At 44.2% G+C, this 13,440-nt stretch overlaps 1 protein-coding gene across 2 annotated transcripts in view; it reads left to right on the top strand.

Annotated features, from left to right (window-relative positions):
* The first annotated feature begins 12,849 nt into the window (after positions 1–12,849).
* Arid4a (AT-rich interaction domain 4A) overlaps positions 12,850–13,440 on the top strand; it is a 66,658-nt gene continuing 66,067 nt past the window's right edge. For both annotated transcript variants that reach the window (XR_003376952.1, XM_005343189.3), the window contains exon 1: positions 12,850–12,990. The gene's annotated coding sequence lies outside the window, so the exon portion shown is untranslated. The remainder of the gene's footprint in view (positions 12,991–13,440) is intronic.

The following is a 13,440-nucleotide window of genomic DNA, read 5'->3' as shown; positions in this document are numbered from 1 at the left end:
TCTGTAGACCAGGCTGGTCTCAAACTCACAGAGATCCGCCTGCCTCTGCCTCCCGAGTGCTGGGATTAAAGGCGTGCGCCACCATCGCCCGGCTAAAAGTACTTTTTAAAATTGATAAGCTAAGGAGAAAACATTTTGACTTAAAGCAGACCAGTTTAATTTGGTCTAAGAAAACTTTTTAAGAAGCTTGGGTCCACTACTGTAGAAGAACGTCGGTTTCTGGAGAGCAATCAGAGTTTGGTTTGCAGTAAAAGTTAGGTTCTATTAACAAGTAGCTTGGTAGGCAACTTTAGGGTTAAGGAGTGACAAATAACAGGTCTGCAACTCACTATGTCAGTTGCAAATGAACTTCACAATGACTTGACAGTGACTCATATTCAAAAGACAGCCCAGACTTAAAATGTAGCCATTTACATTCTAACTAACCTATGAACTTTGACTTGTACCTGCTCTAAGTGGAGAAAATGCGACAGAATGCAGCACTTACCAGTTTATGGACGTCCACTAAAATAACACAGATCCTTCCAGGGAAACCCAATTCATTCCCAAACTCAAAACCTTCAATAGGGCCAGCCCACTAGAAACTGACAACAAAGACAACAAAAAGTTTCTATTCCCTCCTGGCAGTCTCATGACAAAGTCAAATGAAGCTTTCTGAAAAACTTTGTTTGAGAAATAAAGTGCCATCCCTTTCCATCCCCCAGATACGTGGATGTCTTCCAAGAGAACTTCAGAAGTTTTAAATGTGAAGCCCAAACTAGCTTACCCTAAAATCCATTCTTTTCCCTAAATGGAAACTGACAAAACAGGAAGTACACAGTAGCAAAGAGAAGCAAAATTTGTGGCTGAGATATTTACTGCGAACAGCCTAGTTCTTTCTGACCGTGATAAAATGCAGAACTTCAAACTTGGGAGAAAACCAGCAAATTTGGTTTCAGTATCATGACACAGAAGTAAGAAACAGGAAGACAGCTTCATTACATAAAATCCCCTTCCCTGTACCCTGACCAAAACAGTACCAGAGCCATCAAAGTATACAGACACTGGACGCACCTTATAATGTTACATAAAAAATAACATTTTTGAAAGTTAAAAGGCCAGGTGGTGGTGGTGCCTTTAATCCCAGCACTTGGAAGGCTGACAGATCTCTGTGAGTTCAAGGTCAGCTGGTCTACAGAATGAGTTTCAGGACAGCCAGATAACTACACAGAGAAACCCTGTCTCGAAAAACCAAAGCAGAAACAAAACGAAAATAGTAACAAATAATACCCTTAGGGCCTAGAAATATATCAAAATCCCTGGTAAGCCTCAAACAAATAAATAAATAAAAATAAAAAAGAAAGAAAAAAAGCTGATTGAAATGTATGTGATGTGGGAGTCCCCTCTGTGTTGTTTGTATTGGTTAATAAAGAAACTGCCTTGGCCTGACAGGGCAGAACTTAGGTAGGCGGAGAAGACAGAACTGAATTCTGAGAGGAAGAAAGCAGAGTCGGAGATATGCCATGGATCCACCAGAGACAGACGCTGGGAATTTTACCTGGTAAGCCAGTGCCACGTGGCGATACACAGATTAATAGAAATGGGTTAAATTAAGACGTAAGAATTAGTAAATAAGAAACTAGAGCTAATGGGCCAAGCAGTGATTTAATTAATACAGTTCCTGTGTGGTTATTTTGGGGCTAGGTTAGGACGTAAGAGCAGCCTGCCCCTCCTTGCAACATGTATGAAGTAATTTTTTGGGGTTTCTTTTCTTTCTTTCTTTTTCTTTCTTTCTTTCTTTCTTTCTTTCTCTCTCTTTCTTCCTCTCGCTCTCTCTCTCTCTTTTTTTTTTTTTTCAAGACAGGGTTTCTCTGTGGCTTTGGAGCCTGTCCTGGAACTAGCTCTATAGACCAGGCTGGTCTCGAACTCACAGAGATCCGCCTGCCTCTGCCTCCCGAGTGCTGGGATTAAAGGCGTGCGCCACCATCACCCGGCTTCTCTCTCTTTTTTTGAGGCAGCATCTCTCCACAGAGCACTGGCCTGCCTGAAACTCACTATGTAGACCAGGCTAGCCTCAAACTCAGAGATCCACCTACTTCTGCTTTCCAATGTAATCCTATTTGACTCTTTGGACATCTCTTATACTAGCTAATAAGAACAATTAGAAGCTCTGGATCAGAGATACACTTACTCATGCATAAGAGATCCAAGGTTGAGCCCCTAGCACTGTCAACTCCCTTCCTCCCAACTGAGAATTTGTTCCTAGGTAGTAAAGAATACCAGCAACTTTTTTAGTGCTAAAGTTATTCTGTCAGAGTCTGATATTTCTGATTCTCAAGGGTTTTTATATTTTTTAGGGACGGATGGACATAAGAAGTGTGCTTACAAATTCCTATCTGAAAAATATTAATAGGTGTAAACACCATGTCCATGAAACGCTAAGTAAAATTTAATTTTGTGATATATCCGAGGTCACAGCCAGTGAGTACAAGCTTATGATTAGAACATGTAACACGTTTCTCAAATCTAGGGTTTCTGTGTTAGGGTGCATATTCAATCACTGTCTTGTGGAATTATTGTAAAAATTCTGGGAATTAAATTTCAACACATTTACTTATTTGTGTGTGCGTGCATGCTTGCGTCAGGTGAGGGGACAACCGACAGAAATCGGTTCCCTTTCTACCATGTGGACCAGACTAGGGATCAAATGCCTTAACCTGCTGAGCCATCTCACTGGTCCCAATTCTGGGAGTTTCTCAGGTAAGATTATTAATTTGCCTCTTTAGATCTATGAGTTTGGACTAGAAACCTGATGTTTTAACTTACTGCTCCATTCTTGGCATTCTCAATTTTCCTGGTTCTCAAGGCCAAACCCTGACCAATTTTACAGCAACAAGGGAACAAGCAAATATCCTCATAAGATAAAATCCCACCCAGTTCCTATTACTAGGCCTAGTTTCATGCACAGAAGCATTATGGCATTGAGACTAAAAAAAAAGCACTTAGGTGGTGTCCTAGTGTGCCTTTTTCTTTTTTTCTGTGATAAACATCAAACAGGCAACTTGGAAGGGAAATGAAGGAGTTAATGCAGTTTCTTTCAAGACACAGTCCATCACTAAAAGGCAGGCAGGAATTCAAACAGGAAACCAGGAGGAATGCTGGCTCACTCTGGGTTATACTTAACTAGCTTTATAAAAATCACTCACTGCCTACAGTGGAATGGGCCCATCTATAGAAATTAGCAATTAAGAAAATTCCCCACAGACATGCCCATAGGCCATCCTGATGGAGGTAATTCTTTTTGGTTTGGAGCTAAGGTTTTTTATTTCTAGGTGACTCTAGGTTGTGTCAAGCTGACAAAAAATACATCTAACAATAAAGATCTGAAAAATATCAGCTACCATCAAAAAATCCCTTTGATAGCTAATTAAACATAGTATAGCAACTTTTATTTTTATTTTTTTTTGAGTCAGTGTATTTCTGTGTATCTCTGGTTGTCCTGGAACTCATTCTGTAGACCAAGCTGGTATAGTAACTTTCCCCCCCCAAGACAGGGTTTCTCTACCTTTGGAGCCTGTCCTGGAACTTGCTCTGTAGACCAGGCTGACCTTGAACTCAGAACCAGGTTTGCCTCTGCCTTCTGAGTGCTGGGATTAAAGGTGTGCAGCCAGGCCAGAACTTTTAAAAAACAAGAAAGTCTAGTAAAAATTCCTAACACTGCTAAATGTTCTTGAATATGACGTAATCCTTCAAGTGGTTTCATTTTCAGTTTATTTATCAGGCTGTTTTCTTTTGTCATTTTAAACGTATAGGTGGGGTGTACACGGTCACGTGGGGTACATGTGTAGTCAGAGGTTCAAAACTAAATCATTGCCCTTAAGAACAGCAGCACTTTGAGACAAGGTTTCCCATTGGCCTGGAGCTGACCAGTTCAACTAGAATGACTGGCCAGTAAACCTCAGCACTGTTTCCTTTCCTCAGTGAGGGATTTCAAGCACATGCTCCCTCAAGCCCCTAATAGTGAAAGTGTGACACTTAGGGCCTTGAATCCCCCCAAGTTGAAGGCCATCCTCTAAGCTATCTGGGCTCCAGTAGTCCTGAATTTGTGCGGGGTATAAGCAACTTCTCATTCCATCAGTGATCTCTTCAATGACTTCACTAATTTTAAGCAATAGTAGCCTAGGTTGAATTTTCCATAAACTGCTCCTTCAGAGCCAATAGCCTAAAGCCAAGTAATTTTAGTAAATGACACTGCATTTTTGTTTGCTATCTGGCTACAATATCAAGAAACCTTGCAGTTTCATTGGTTAAAATCTCAAAAATGTCCTGTAATCTGATGTAATTTAACATGGAACGGGAGTACTATAGTCCCAAGTCCTGTCCATCCATATATGTGTTCTGGGGCTTATGAATCAGCCTTTCAATTCCTGACCTGTGAAGCTTGTGATTCAGTCCTCATATGCCTGTATTCCTTACTGTTCACCTCTATAGCAAAGGACAGAAGAATGACCTAGGTGGACAGACACAAGGCCTCCACCAATTCGGGTGATATAAACTGTTCTCTCACTGGAGCTTGCCACCCGTCTCCTCAACTGTTCTAACTTTAGCCCAGGAGACTACTAGGCTGGGAAACAACACAGCACTTTGAGCTATTGACTTTTATTCCTTGGGCAGCTCCCAGCTTTGCCTCTTGGACCACTTTATGATTTCCTGGGACACTGAAGTACCCTCTGGTATTCCTAACTATGCAGAATGGTTAATCTTCTCGGGGTTGGTATAGCCTCTAAAAGTTCCATGATTTCCCTGGCACATTGTCTCTTTCCTCCAGAACTACCAGGCCCCTTTCATTATATAAGGCCCTGCGTACAGACTTAGAAGGCAGAGTCTGTACGTGCTTATCCCAGCAGCCAGTTCTCTAAGCTCAAGTCCTCTTGCACAGGTTTAGCGACAGTGGCAGAATTAAGTGTTACTATAGCATAACCAGCAAAAGGTTCACCTTCCCTGACAGAGTTACTGCCATCAATGAAAAGTCTACAATGGCCTTTTTATGAGATCGATTGGGTTGGAGAGATGGCTCAGAGCCCTGTTCTTCCAGAGGTCCTGAGTTCAAATTCTCAGTGTCCACATGGTGGCTCACAACCATCTCTAGTGGGTCTCATGCCCTCTTCTGACATAGTCATAGAGCACTCCAATACATAAAGCAAGTAAGTAAAACTTACAAAAAAAAAAAAAAAAAGAAAAAAGAGGTTGGTCTATTAAGACTGGCTAGTTGGAAAAACTCTTCATTCAAGTCGTGCTCTGGTTGATCTGGCCCAACAGCAGTGGACTTGAGGGGTTTAAGTTTTGTAACACCTGCAAATGAAAGCCTTCCCTGGTGTCTGATGATCCTGTCAATACTGACTCTTAGATCCATCAAAGTCATTTCTTCCTGAGGCATCCAGATGTTTAAATCCTGGGACCTGGGCAAGTCAGTCTCTGCCACTAGCAAGCAGTATAACTGCTGTGACTGCTTGAAGGGCCAGCCCTAAAAAACAAGAGTCTATTCTAGTTGTTGGACCCAAACATCTACATCAAGAAGCCTACTATAGCACGAGGTGTTCATGCACATAATGAAAGGCCACACCGTGTCCACTCCACGCCAGGCACTTTATTTAATAAGGGCTTACTAGATGCCTTCAAAGGCTCCTGGTTGAGATTTTCCCCACAGCAGTGGCTAAGAACCTTGAAGATCTTTGCAGAATAGTAGTATTGGTTGGGCCCCTGTGCTTTTAAACCTGAATGCATGAAGTTAAAGAGGCAGCTCTGGAATGGTTTCCAGTGAGAGACCCTAGTAGCCTCGGGAATATATGGCCTCAGATGGACTTTCAGCTGCTGCAGGAGTGGATGGTGCAGGTGCTGATGGCACTCTGACAAGGGGCACAACTCTTCAGAACAGGCTTCTCAGGTTCTGGTCTACATTTCATCTTTGCTAGTCTGCTTTTTATAATTTTCCTCTAATCCGGCCTGACATCACTAAATCGTAAAGAACTGCATATGTCTAGCCAACAGGGAACGGGTAACAAATCCCTATAACAACTCTGAACACATGAGAAGGGCAGGGAAGGAAAGAGGATGAACCTTTTCTCTATTCATTACTAGCCACACCCTCTTGGGGATGCTTTAAGTTCCTTAGTCTTAGAGGATCAGAGCTAGATATCTCAGCACTGGGACACCAGTAAGGCCATCCTAGACTGAGGACTGCAGGCAACTGCAGCTACTGCTTTGGCCCGTGTGGCCAAGTTCCTTGTCCGATTCATCCAAACATACTCAAACATTTCCAGCCCACCATGCTACTGTAGAAGTCCAACCTGTATGAACTACTTGGGCAAGTCCTGGAGTTCCAGGAAGTGGTCAGGCCCCTCTTCTGGTTCCTGGGACTTACCAGGTTTTGATGTACACCAGGGGTCTCTGCCCTGACACAACAGGATGGACACCATGACTCACACCCTGGTGAAAAGGGAGGTGAAATAATCATCACCAAATCCCAGGCAGAACCACCAAGAAATGTGGGATTCTGAACAAAGAGACGGGACACGAAGGCATCTTCAGTTAAACAGTTTTTATTTGTGGTTGCACAGATTAGACTGAACTGTTTACAGCCTTTTGCATGATATTTGTTTCTTTGCCTCCCATATGTGGCACAACATATAAATTCATTGGCTATTTTAAAACCATAGGAGACTCTGAAAGAGTTAGACTGTAGAGGAAGCAAGGGCTAATGTACAAGTCACACACAGGTATTTTGGCAGAGACCACAGGGTGGTCTCCTTGTGCTTCCTCCAAGCTCTACGGGAAGGCTAGCTAGCAAGTGCTAAGAATAAGTGACTGTCGAGTGCTCAGCTCTGACAGCACATTCACAGAAGAGGCAGAAGGAATGTAAGCACCAGAGGAAGCCAAAAGATAATGGAACACTGACCTGGCTGTTGTACCCTTGAACTTATGATAGCTAAGATTATCTGTACTCAATATCTGAACAGGATTGGGTCTGTCAACATCCTGTTAAGGGAGAGAGGGTCTCGTGGGGTCTAGTTCCTCCCTGAGTATTTATAAAGAGTTAACACCTGATAGAGGGAGAAACATTTTCTTCAGGAGTGTACAGTCACTGGTAGGGTGCCCATATACTTGTCAGCAAAGCCAAGGAAACTTACTGAATGGGAGAGGAAAAACCCTTGACCGCAGAGGGCAAATGCTCCATAGGATTCTCCTGTGCAGCTGAGTCTTACAACTCTGACAATCACAGGCCTCCTAACTTTCCCGACCTTGTCTTTTGCCAGGCATCCTTTCCCAACTGGTCTACCATCTGAAACAGCTTTCTCAATCACTCTTGCTCACAATCTCCCACTTAACTAGCCCCAAATCCTGCTTGCTTAAAGGAATGTTTCTTCAATGTCTCTGGAGCTGACTGTATACTGTATACTGAACCTCCACTGATCTTTCTTTCACCAGGAGCCATTATTTAAGTCTTTAAAAACAACCAGCTGGGCATGATGGTGCACACCTTTCATCCCAGCACTGAGAAGGCTGCGGCAGTTCCAGGACATCCAGGGTTACACAGACAAATAATGTCTCGAAAAACAAAAAAAGAAAAAAATTCTAATTGTTTAAATCTTTTGAAGTATTCAGATTATCTCTTCATGTTTAATTATGTTATTTATTTTATTTACACTAAGCTTCCTAGGGATAGCTCTTTGGAGAAATGTCATTAAGTATCCCAGATCTGCTTTAATCCCTACCCTGCAATATGCTGTCATCCTAGTTCGAATTGCTTGTGAGTGAAAACTCTCATTCATGTGGTCATAAAACCAACAGCAAAGTCCAACAGGGCAAAAGATCATCCATGTAGATTCTAGAAAGAATGCTTTAAAATTACCAACAATAGCACCCGTTCTGGCTTTTGAGCCTAGAGCCTTGTGAATGTAAAGCATTCTTACAATTAATACTGACATCCCTGATGCCCAAAAGAAAAGTCTGATTAAAATTATGTAATCCCCTCCAAAACTCAATCTTTTGGGAAGCAGCTATATTCAACCCAGTTGAATCAAATCTACTTCTCAACATATACAAATAAACTGTCTTCTAAAAAGTTACACAAGCACACACACGCATACACATATAACATGGCCAACCTCATTCACTTAAAGATGAAGTAAAATTACAAACCAGAACCAGAACTTTTCAGCACAAGTAACAAATCCTAGGTCTTCTAGAGCCGAAGCACCTGGGTTCTCCCCACAAAAGTCAGGGTCATTCTGAAAGACAAAGATTGCATTTTGAGCATGTTTCACCTTCGACCCAGAACATACACTGTTATTTTAAAAATTATTTTGCCTATGAACTCTCTTCAATACAAACTTTCTACATCATGCTATTTTATTTTATTTTTTTTGGTTTTTCGAGACAGGGTTTCTCTGTGGTTTTGGAGCCTGTCCTGGAACTAGCTCTTGTAGACCAGGCTGGTCTCGAACTCACTGAGATTCGCCTGCCTCTGCCTCCCGAGTGCTGGGATTAAAGGCGTGCGCAACCACCGCCCGGCTACATCATGCTATTTTAAATGAAGAGTAAAAGAATCAAGCAAAACACACAACGTTCAGTGTCCTGTGATAAAGATATTAATTGAAAGTGGAAGCAAGGAATCATGGGGTATGCACAGGAATAGTTCCCACTACTTTGGATGCGTGACAGGAGGTCTTCTGAGCCCTAGAATTTTGAGACTGGCCTCAGAAAAAAGTGAAACCCTATCACAATTAAAAAAACAAAACCAAAAACCAACCAGACAAACAAAAAAACCAGCAATTGTAATGACGTAAGTGGGCAAACAATAACTAAATATCCAGGGCCGAGGAGATGATTTTTCAGGAAGGGGCTGCTAAGTCTGACGACTGAGATTGAGCCTTGGTGCCTACAAGGATGGAGATGGAGAGAACCCACTCTCCCAAAGCTGTCTTCTGACCACCCAGATACTATGGCATATGCACACCATTCCCTGAAATAAATTCTTAAAAAGCATAAAAGCGTTCAGTAAGAATACCACACAGGGCAGCTAATTACATTCTCACTGGAATCTCTAAATGTCTTTCAAATCAGTTTATCCAGAGTTATTTCATTTACACATGACACAACAATTCAGTAAAGGTCTAGGGGCAAGCATGTTGATACATTCTTCTTTTGTTTTTGTTTCTGAGTCAAGATCTCATTAGGTAGCCTAGAATGGCCTCACACCCTAGTCTCCAAAGCGCTGAACTACAGGGTTGCATTAGCAGGCCCAGCTGGGTTTTCTCCATCTTCATACTGTGTGTGAAGCGTATGACTGCGAGAACATCAGGCACCGAGGTACAAAAAATGATGTCAGGGGTCTTTTGTACCACGGTCTACTGTGTGTGAGAGACAGGCTTTCTGACTAGAACTTTAAGCTCATTGACTGGCTACAGTGGCAGGCCATCAAGGCCTCAGGGATCATCCTGCCTAGTCACTGAGCAATGGAGTTACAGGCATGCTCAACACACAGCTCTGTATCACTCACCCACTAGGCCATCTTCCCAGCCTCCAATCCATATAGTGTTAACAATCAAAAAACCAATTAAATTGTAAGATTAAAAATTTGATCAAGAGAGGATGTGAAAACATTTTCAGAATTACTGTTAGATACAGTATCTTGTTGTTCCATATATTTTGTATACAAATATACATACAATTCATGTTTATACACACACGTACTAGGTATACAGCTGTTACCCCTAGCAAACAGCTAATTAGTGTCAAGAAAGTGGGTGAGAAGTATGTTAATGGTCCTATAAGGCTACCAGAGCCCCGAGGAGAACCTACTCTTTGTGTGGAAACATTAAGGAAGCCTCTAAGGTAGTAACTAGTTTTTGTATACCCTGTCAGTTTCTGGGTAGCAAAATGTTTAAATGCAATAACACCTCATGTACTGTAAAATAAAAAATTAGAAACTTCTAGGGATTATTCTTATGGTCCAAGAAATAATTTCTAGTTTACTGTTTGTACAGCATGAAGATTACGACATTTGTAGGGATAACAACTGCAGAACTAGCTAGTAGGGAAGCTGAGGTGGGAAAGACTTCTGGGTCTAAGAGTACTGGGCCAGCTCAGGGAACAGAGGGAAACCTGGCCTAAGTAGGGAGGAATAAACAGAAGACTGCAGAGATTTTTTTGAGTTCTCACTTCTGAAAATCTATTCCAAAGAAGAGCCAGGGTTGTCAAAACCAAGAAGCCTCAAAATTTTAGCCATTGCTATTAGTTTTTAGGCATTAACATTTTGTAAAACTCAAGGCTTGTCACTAGCTACCACAGAAAAAAAGAAACAGGAAAGCTCTCACAAATCAAGGCGCATCAGCTGACAGAACGTCTCACTGGAAGTCACCCGCCTGTCATGGGCATGCATCCAGTCCCAGCACAAGCAAAACTTTAAGGCATGATTCATCTATCCTAGATATCCATGGAATGTGCTTTATAGGCAAACTACTTCTGAGGTTCCTAATTTTTTTCTTAATAAAAAGTAAGTAACAAGACGAACACAACTGTATCTTTAAGAATAAAATCATTTAAAAAAATCATTCCGAATCCTATGAATACAGAATAAACTTTAATAATTTGGTGGAGAAACTACAAGAGATTTTTACTTTATTTATCATTAATTTTCAAATGCACAATGAAGTAAATCATATATCTCTAAAACTGAATAGTGGAATTATCTGTGTGTGATTACTACCAGGGAGGATCAGAAGTACAAAACAGAATAACCACAACAGAAAAACAAAAACCTTCACTCCTAAACACTCACTAATAGGATGTTTCTCAAAAGACTTTTCAAGAGAATATTCAGATTATGACTTAAAGCCCTGAATGTTTTAAAATCCGTTTATAATAGCTGGGCAGTGACGTGGTTAGGCTGAGGCAGGGAGATCAATCAGGTCAAGGTCATCCTTGGCTACCTGGCTACTTCAAGGCCACGGCAAGATCCAGACCAGTTTGGACTACCGAAATCTTGTCTCAAAAAAAAAAAAAAACAACCCCAAAGTTCAGAAACACCAGGAAAGGATGAACCTAAATACCCAGGATGGCTTTATCTCTGGATTTCATTCCCGTCTAACATCAGGAAGCTATATTAAACCAACTCGTTTGAAAGCCTGAACTAACAAAACCTTCCAACAACCACTCCTATTGTACATTTTTGTGGTAGTCTACAGAAAACCTCAGCACACCCACTTTCCCAATTCACAAAAATTCAATATACATTAATACTCACTCACCTGTGGTACTCTGGGTTGTCACGAAGGTGTCTGTTGTATTCAGCATAACTCTAGAAGAACAGAAATTCTCAATGAATTGGGTACTCGCTCTAGTTTCGAACATCACCAAAAACAAGCAGTAAGACTTAAAACAGTCACGACTAGGGCACTTAGGAAAACGACCGAAATACACTTGACAGCCTTAATAAATTTGAGAAAAATGGGTCATCAATAAAAAGTTGATCTGGCTTTAGTTAAGATGTCCTTTGTTGGTCAAATTTAGTGTGGTTAACATTTTAGTATACAAGCTATTACTAGTAATCCCAACAGTTAAATTTTTGTCTCATTTAACCAGACAAGGTGCTGACGAATAAGTCCACGTCTGTGGGGTGGGGAGAATCCTTTCATCTAAGAAAATTTCGGTCCTTCCAGAACCACTATTACTCAAAAAAACACAAACAAACAAAAAAACCCAAGCCAAAAACCCATAGCACTGGGCTCATGTAGTGACAAGAAGCGCGTGTCGCAGCAGCAGCAGCAGCGTCTGTCCTGGCAGGTACATTCCTCAGCATTCCGAAAGCCAGAGCTTCCACGTTTCCTCACAGTTTCAAAGTTGGAGGAAATACCTTTACCCCCCACGCAGGACGTTTCTAGAAACCACACCTCCTCCGTCTCAACCAGGGAGGCTGCCCTTGGGCCCCTGGTGACTAAAGACCGCGTGTCAGTTTTCAAACACATTTCAAAGGGAGGAAAAGCTTGTTCCGGGGGGGGGGGCGATGCCGGTCAACTTCGCCACCCGGAGAAACGGGGCGCAAAGGTTCGGCTCAGAAAGCCACACGTGTGCCCCGGCCTCGCCCCCTTCCTCCACCCCCCATACCCTCTGCACCGCCGGACAGATGCTCCCATGGCTGCCCTCATTTCCGGTGCTCCCGGAGCTGCGCCACCCCCGAGGCCACCGGACACCCTGGAACCTTCAACAGACCTTTGAGGGCTTCGCGGCTCCATCACGCTTCGCTAGGCGTTGTTCTGGAGCGAATGGTAAGCCGGGGCCGTAGAGACACAAACCTACCGGACTGAGTCCGCTTCCTCTCCTCCAGACACAGAAAATGGGATAGAGCTGCGGCCGCTGCTGCCGGGACAAAATGGCGCCGGGAAACCGGCTAAGCGCAGGCGCCTAGGGAAGACCCGGCTCCGCCCCCGAGCTAAGCCCTGGCTGCAGTTCTGGATTCCGTTTCCATGGGACACGCCACCGCCCAATCCTCGTGCGGAACTGCTCTTCCTGACCCCTCTGTTCTCCAATCAGTGCTCAGTCAAGCACATCCGGAATCGGCTCTTCCAATCACTTTTCCGGACTCTCTTACTCAATCCCCTTTCCTCCAATAACGTGAGCGTCCGGACACAGCCAATCAGAAGTGGACGATGTCCTACCTGCTGTTTTCCGCACCAATCATGGAAGTTTCACAGCCATATCCAATGAGAAAGGCAGACAGCGAGCTCCAATCCGAAGCTCTTCGGCGTCATGAGCAGCCAATAGGAGTTCGTGTAGAAGCGAGTCTGCTCAACAGCTTGTTATTTGGTGGATTGTGGCAGTAAATCGGGGCGAGTGGGGAACCCGGCGCAGGAACTGCCGCTGCGGCCGGGAGCGGTGCTTCCCGGACGGGGGCCCACGGCGGTCGGTAGGGCGGCGGACTGGAGAGCTGACAGCGCGCTGCACTCGCAGTAGGTGGGTGGGCAACGGGGCAGCGGGGGCCGCTGAATGGGCGAAGCGGCGGGAGCAGCTGCTGCCGTGATGGGGTCCCGGTGCAGTTGGGAGCTCTGCAGGCGGGGAGGGGGATGCAGGGCGGGCCGTGCCTAGAGTACCGGGCAGTGATCGGGTTCTGGAGCCGAGGCGGCAACTGCGGACACCGCCGCCTCTGTCGCCTCACCGGGAAAATGGCTGTGGGGCTGGCCGCGCCGCTAAGTTTGCTCCAGGAGGAGCGGGCTGCTGGGGGGAACCGGCCCCCCAACTCCGCTGCGTGTCCTCGGCGGGGAACCGCGGCAGGACCGCGGGGCTAGGGGCCCGCGCCTCTCCCGGGCTGTACAAAAAAGTTGAGGCGGGCGCGGGAGGAGGCGGCCGCTGCGGCGGTGCGGCTCGCTCCCCTCCCACACCCTGTCCGGCCGCCTCCCCGCCCCG

This window comes from Microtus ochrogaster, chromosome 1 (assembly GCF_000317375.1).
Source record: "Microtus ochrogaster isolate Prairie Vole_2 chromosome 1, MicOch1.0, whole genome shotgun sequence".
Lineage (NCBI taxonomy): Eukaryota > Metazoa > Chordata > Mammalia > Rodentia > Cricetidae > Microtus > Microtus ochrogaster.
This window is presented reverse-complemented; position numbering and strand designations above follow the sequence as displayed.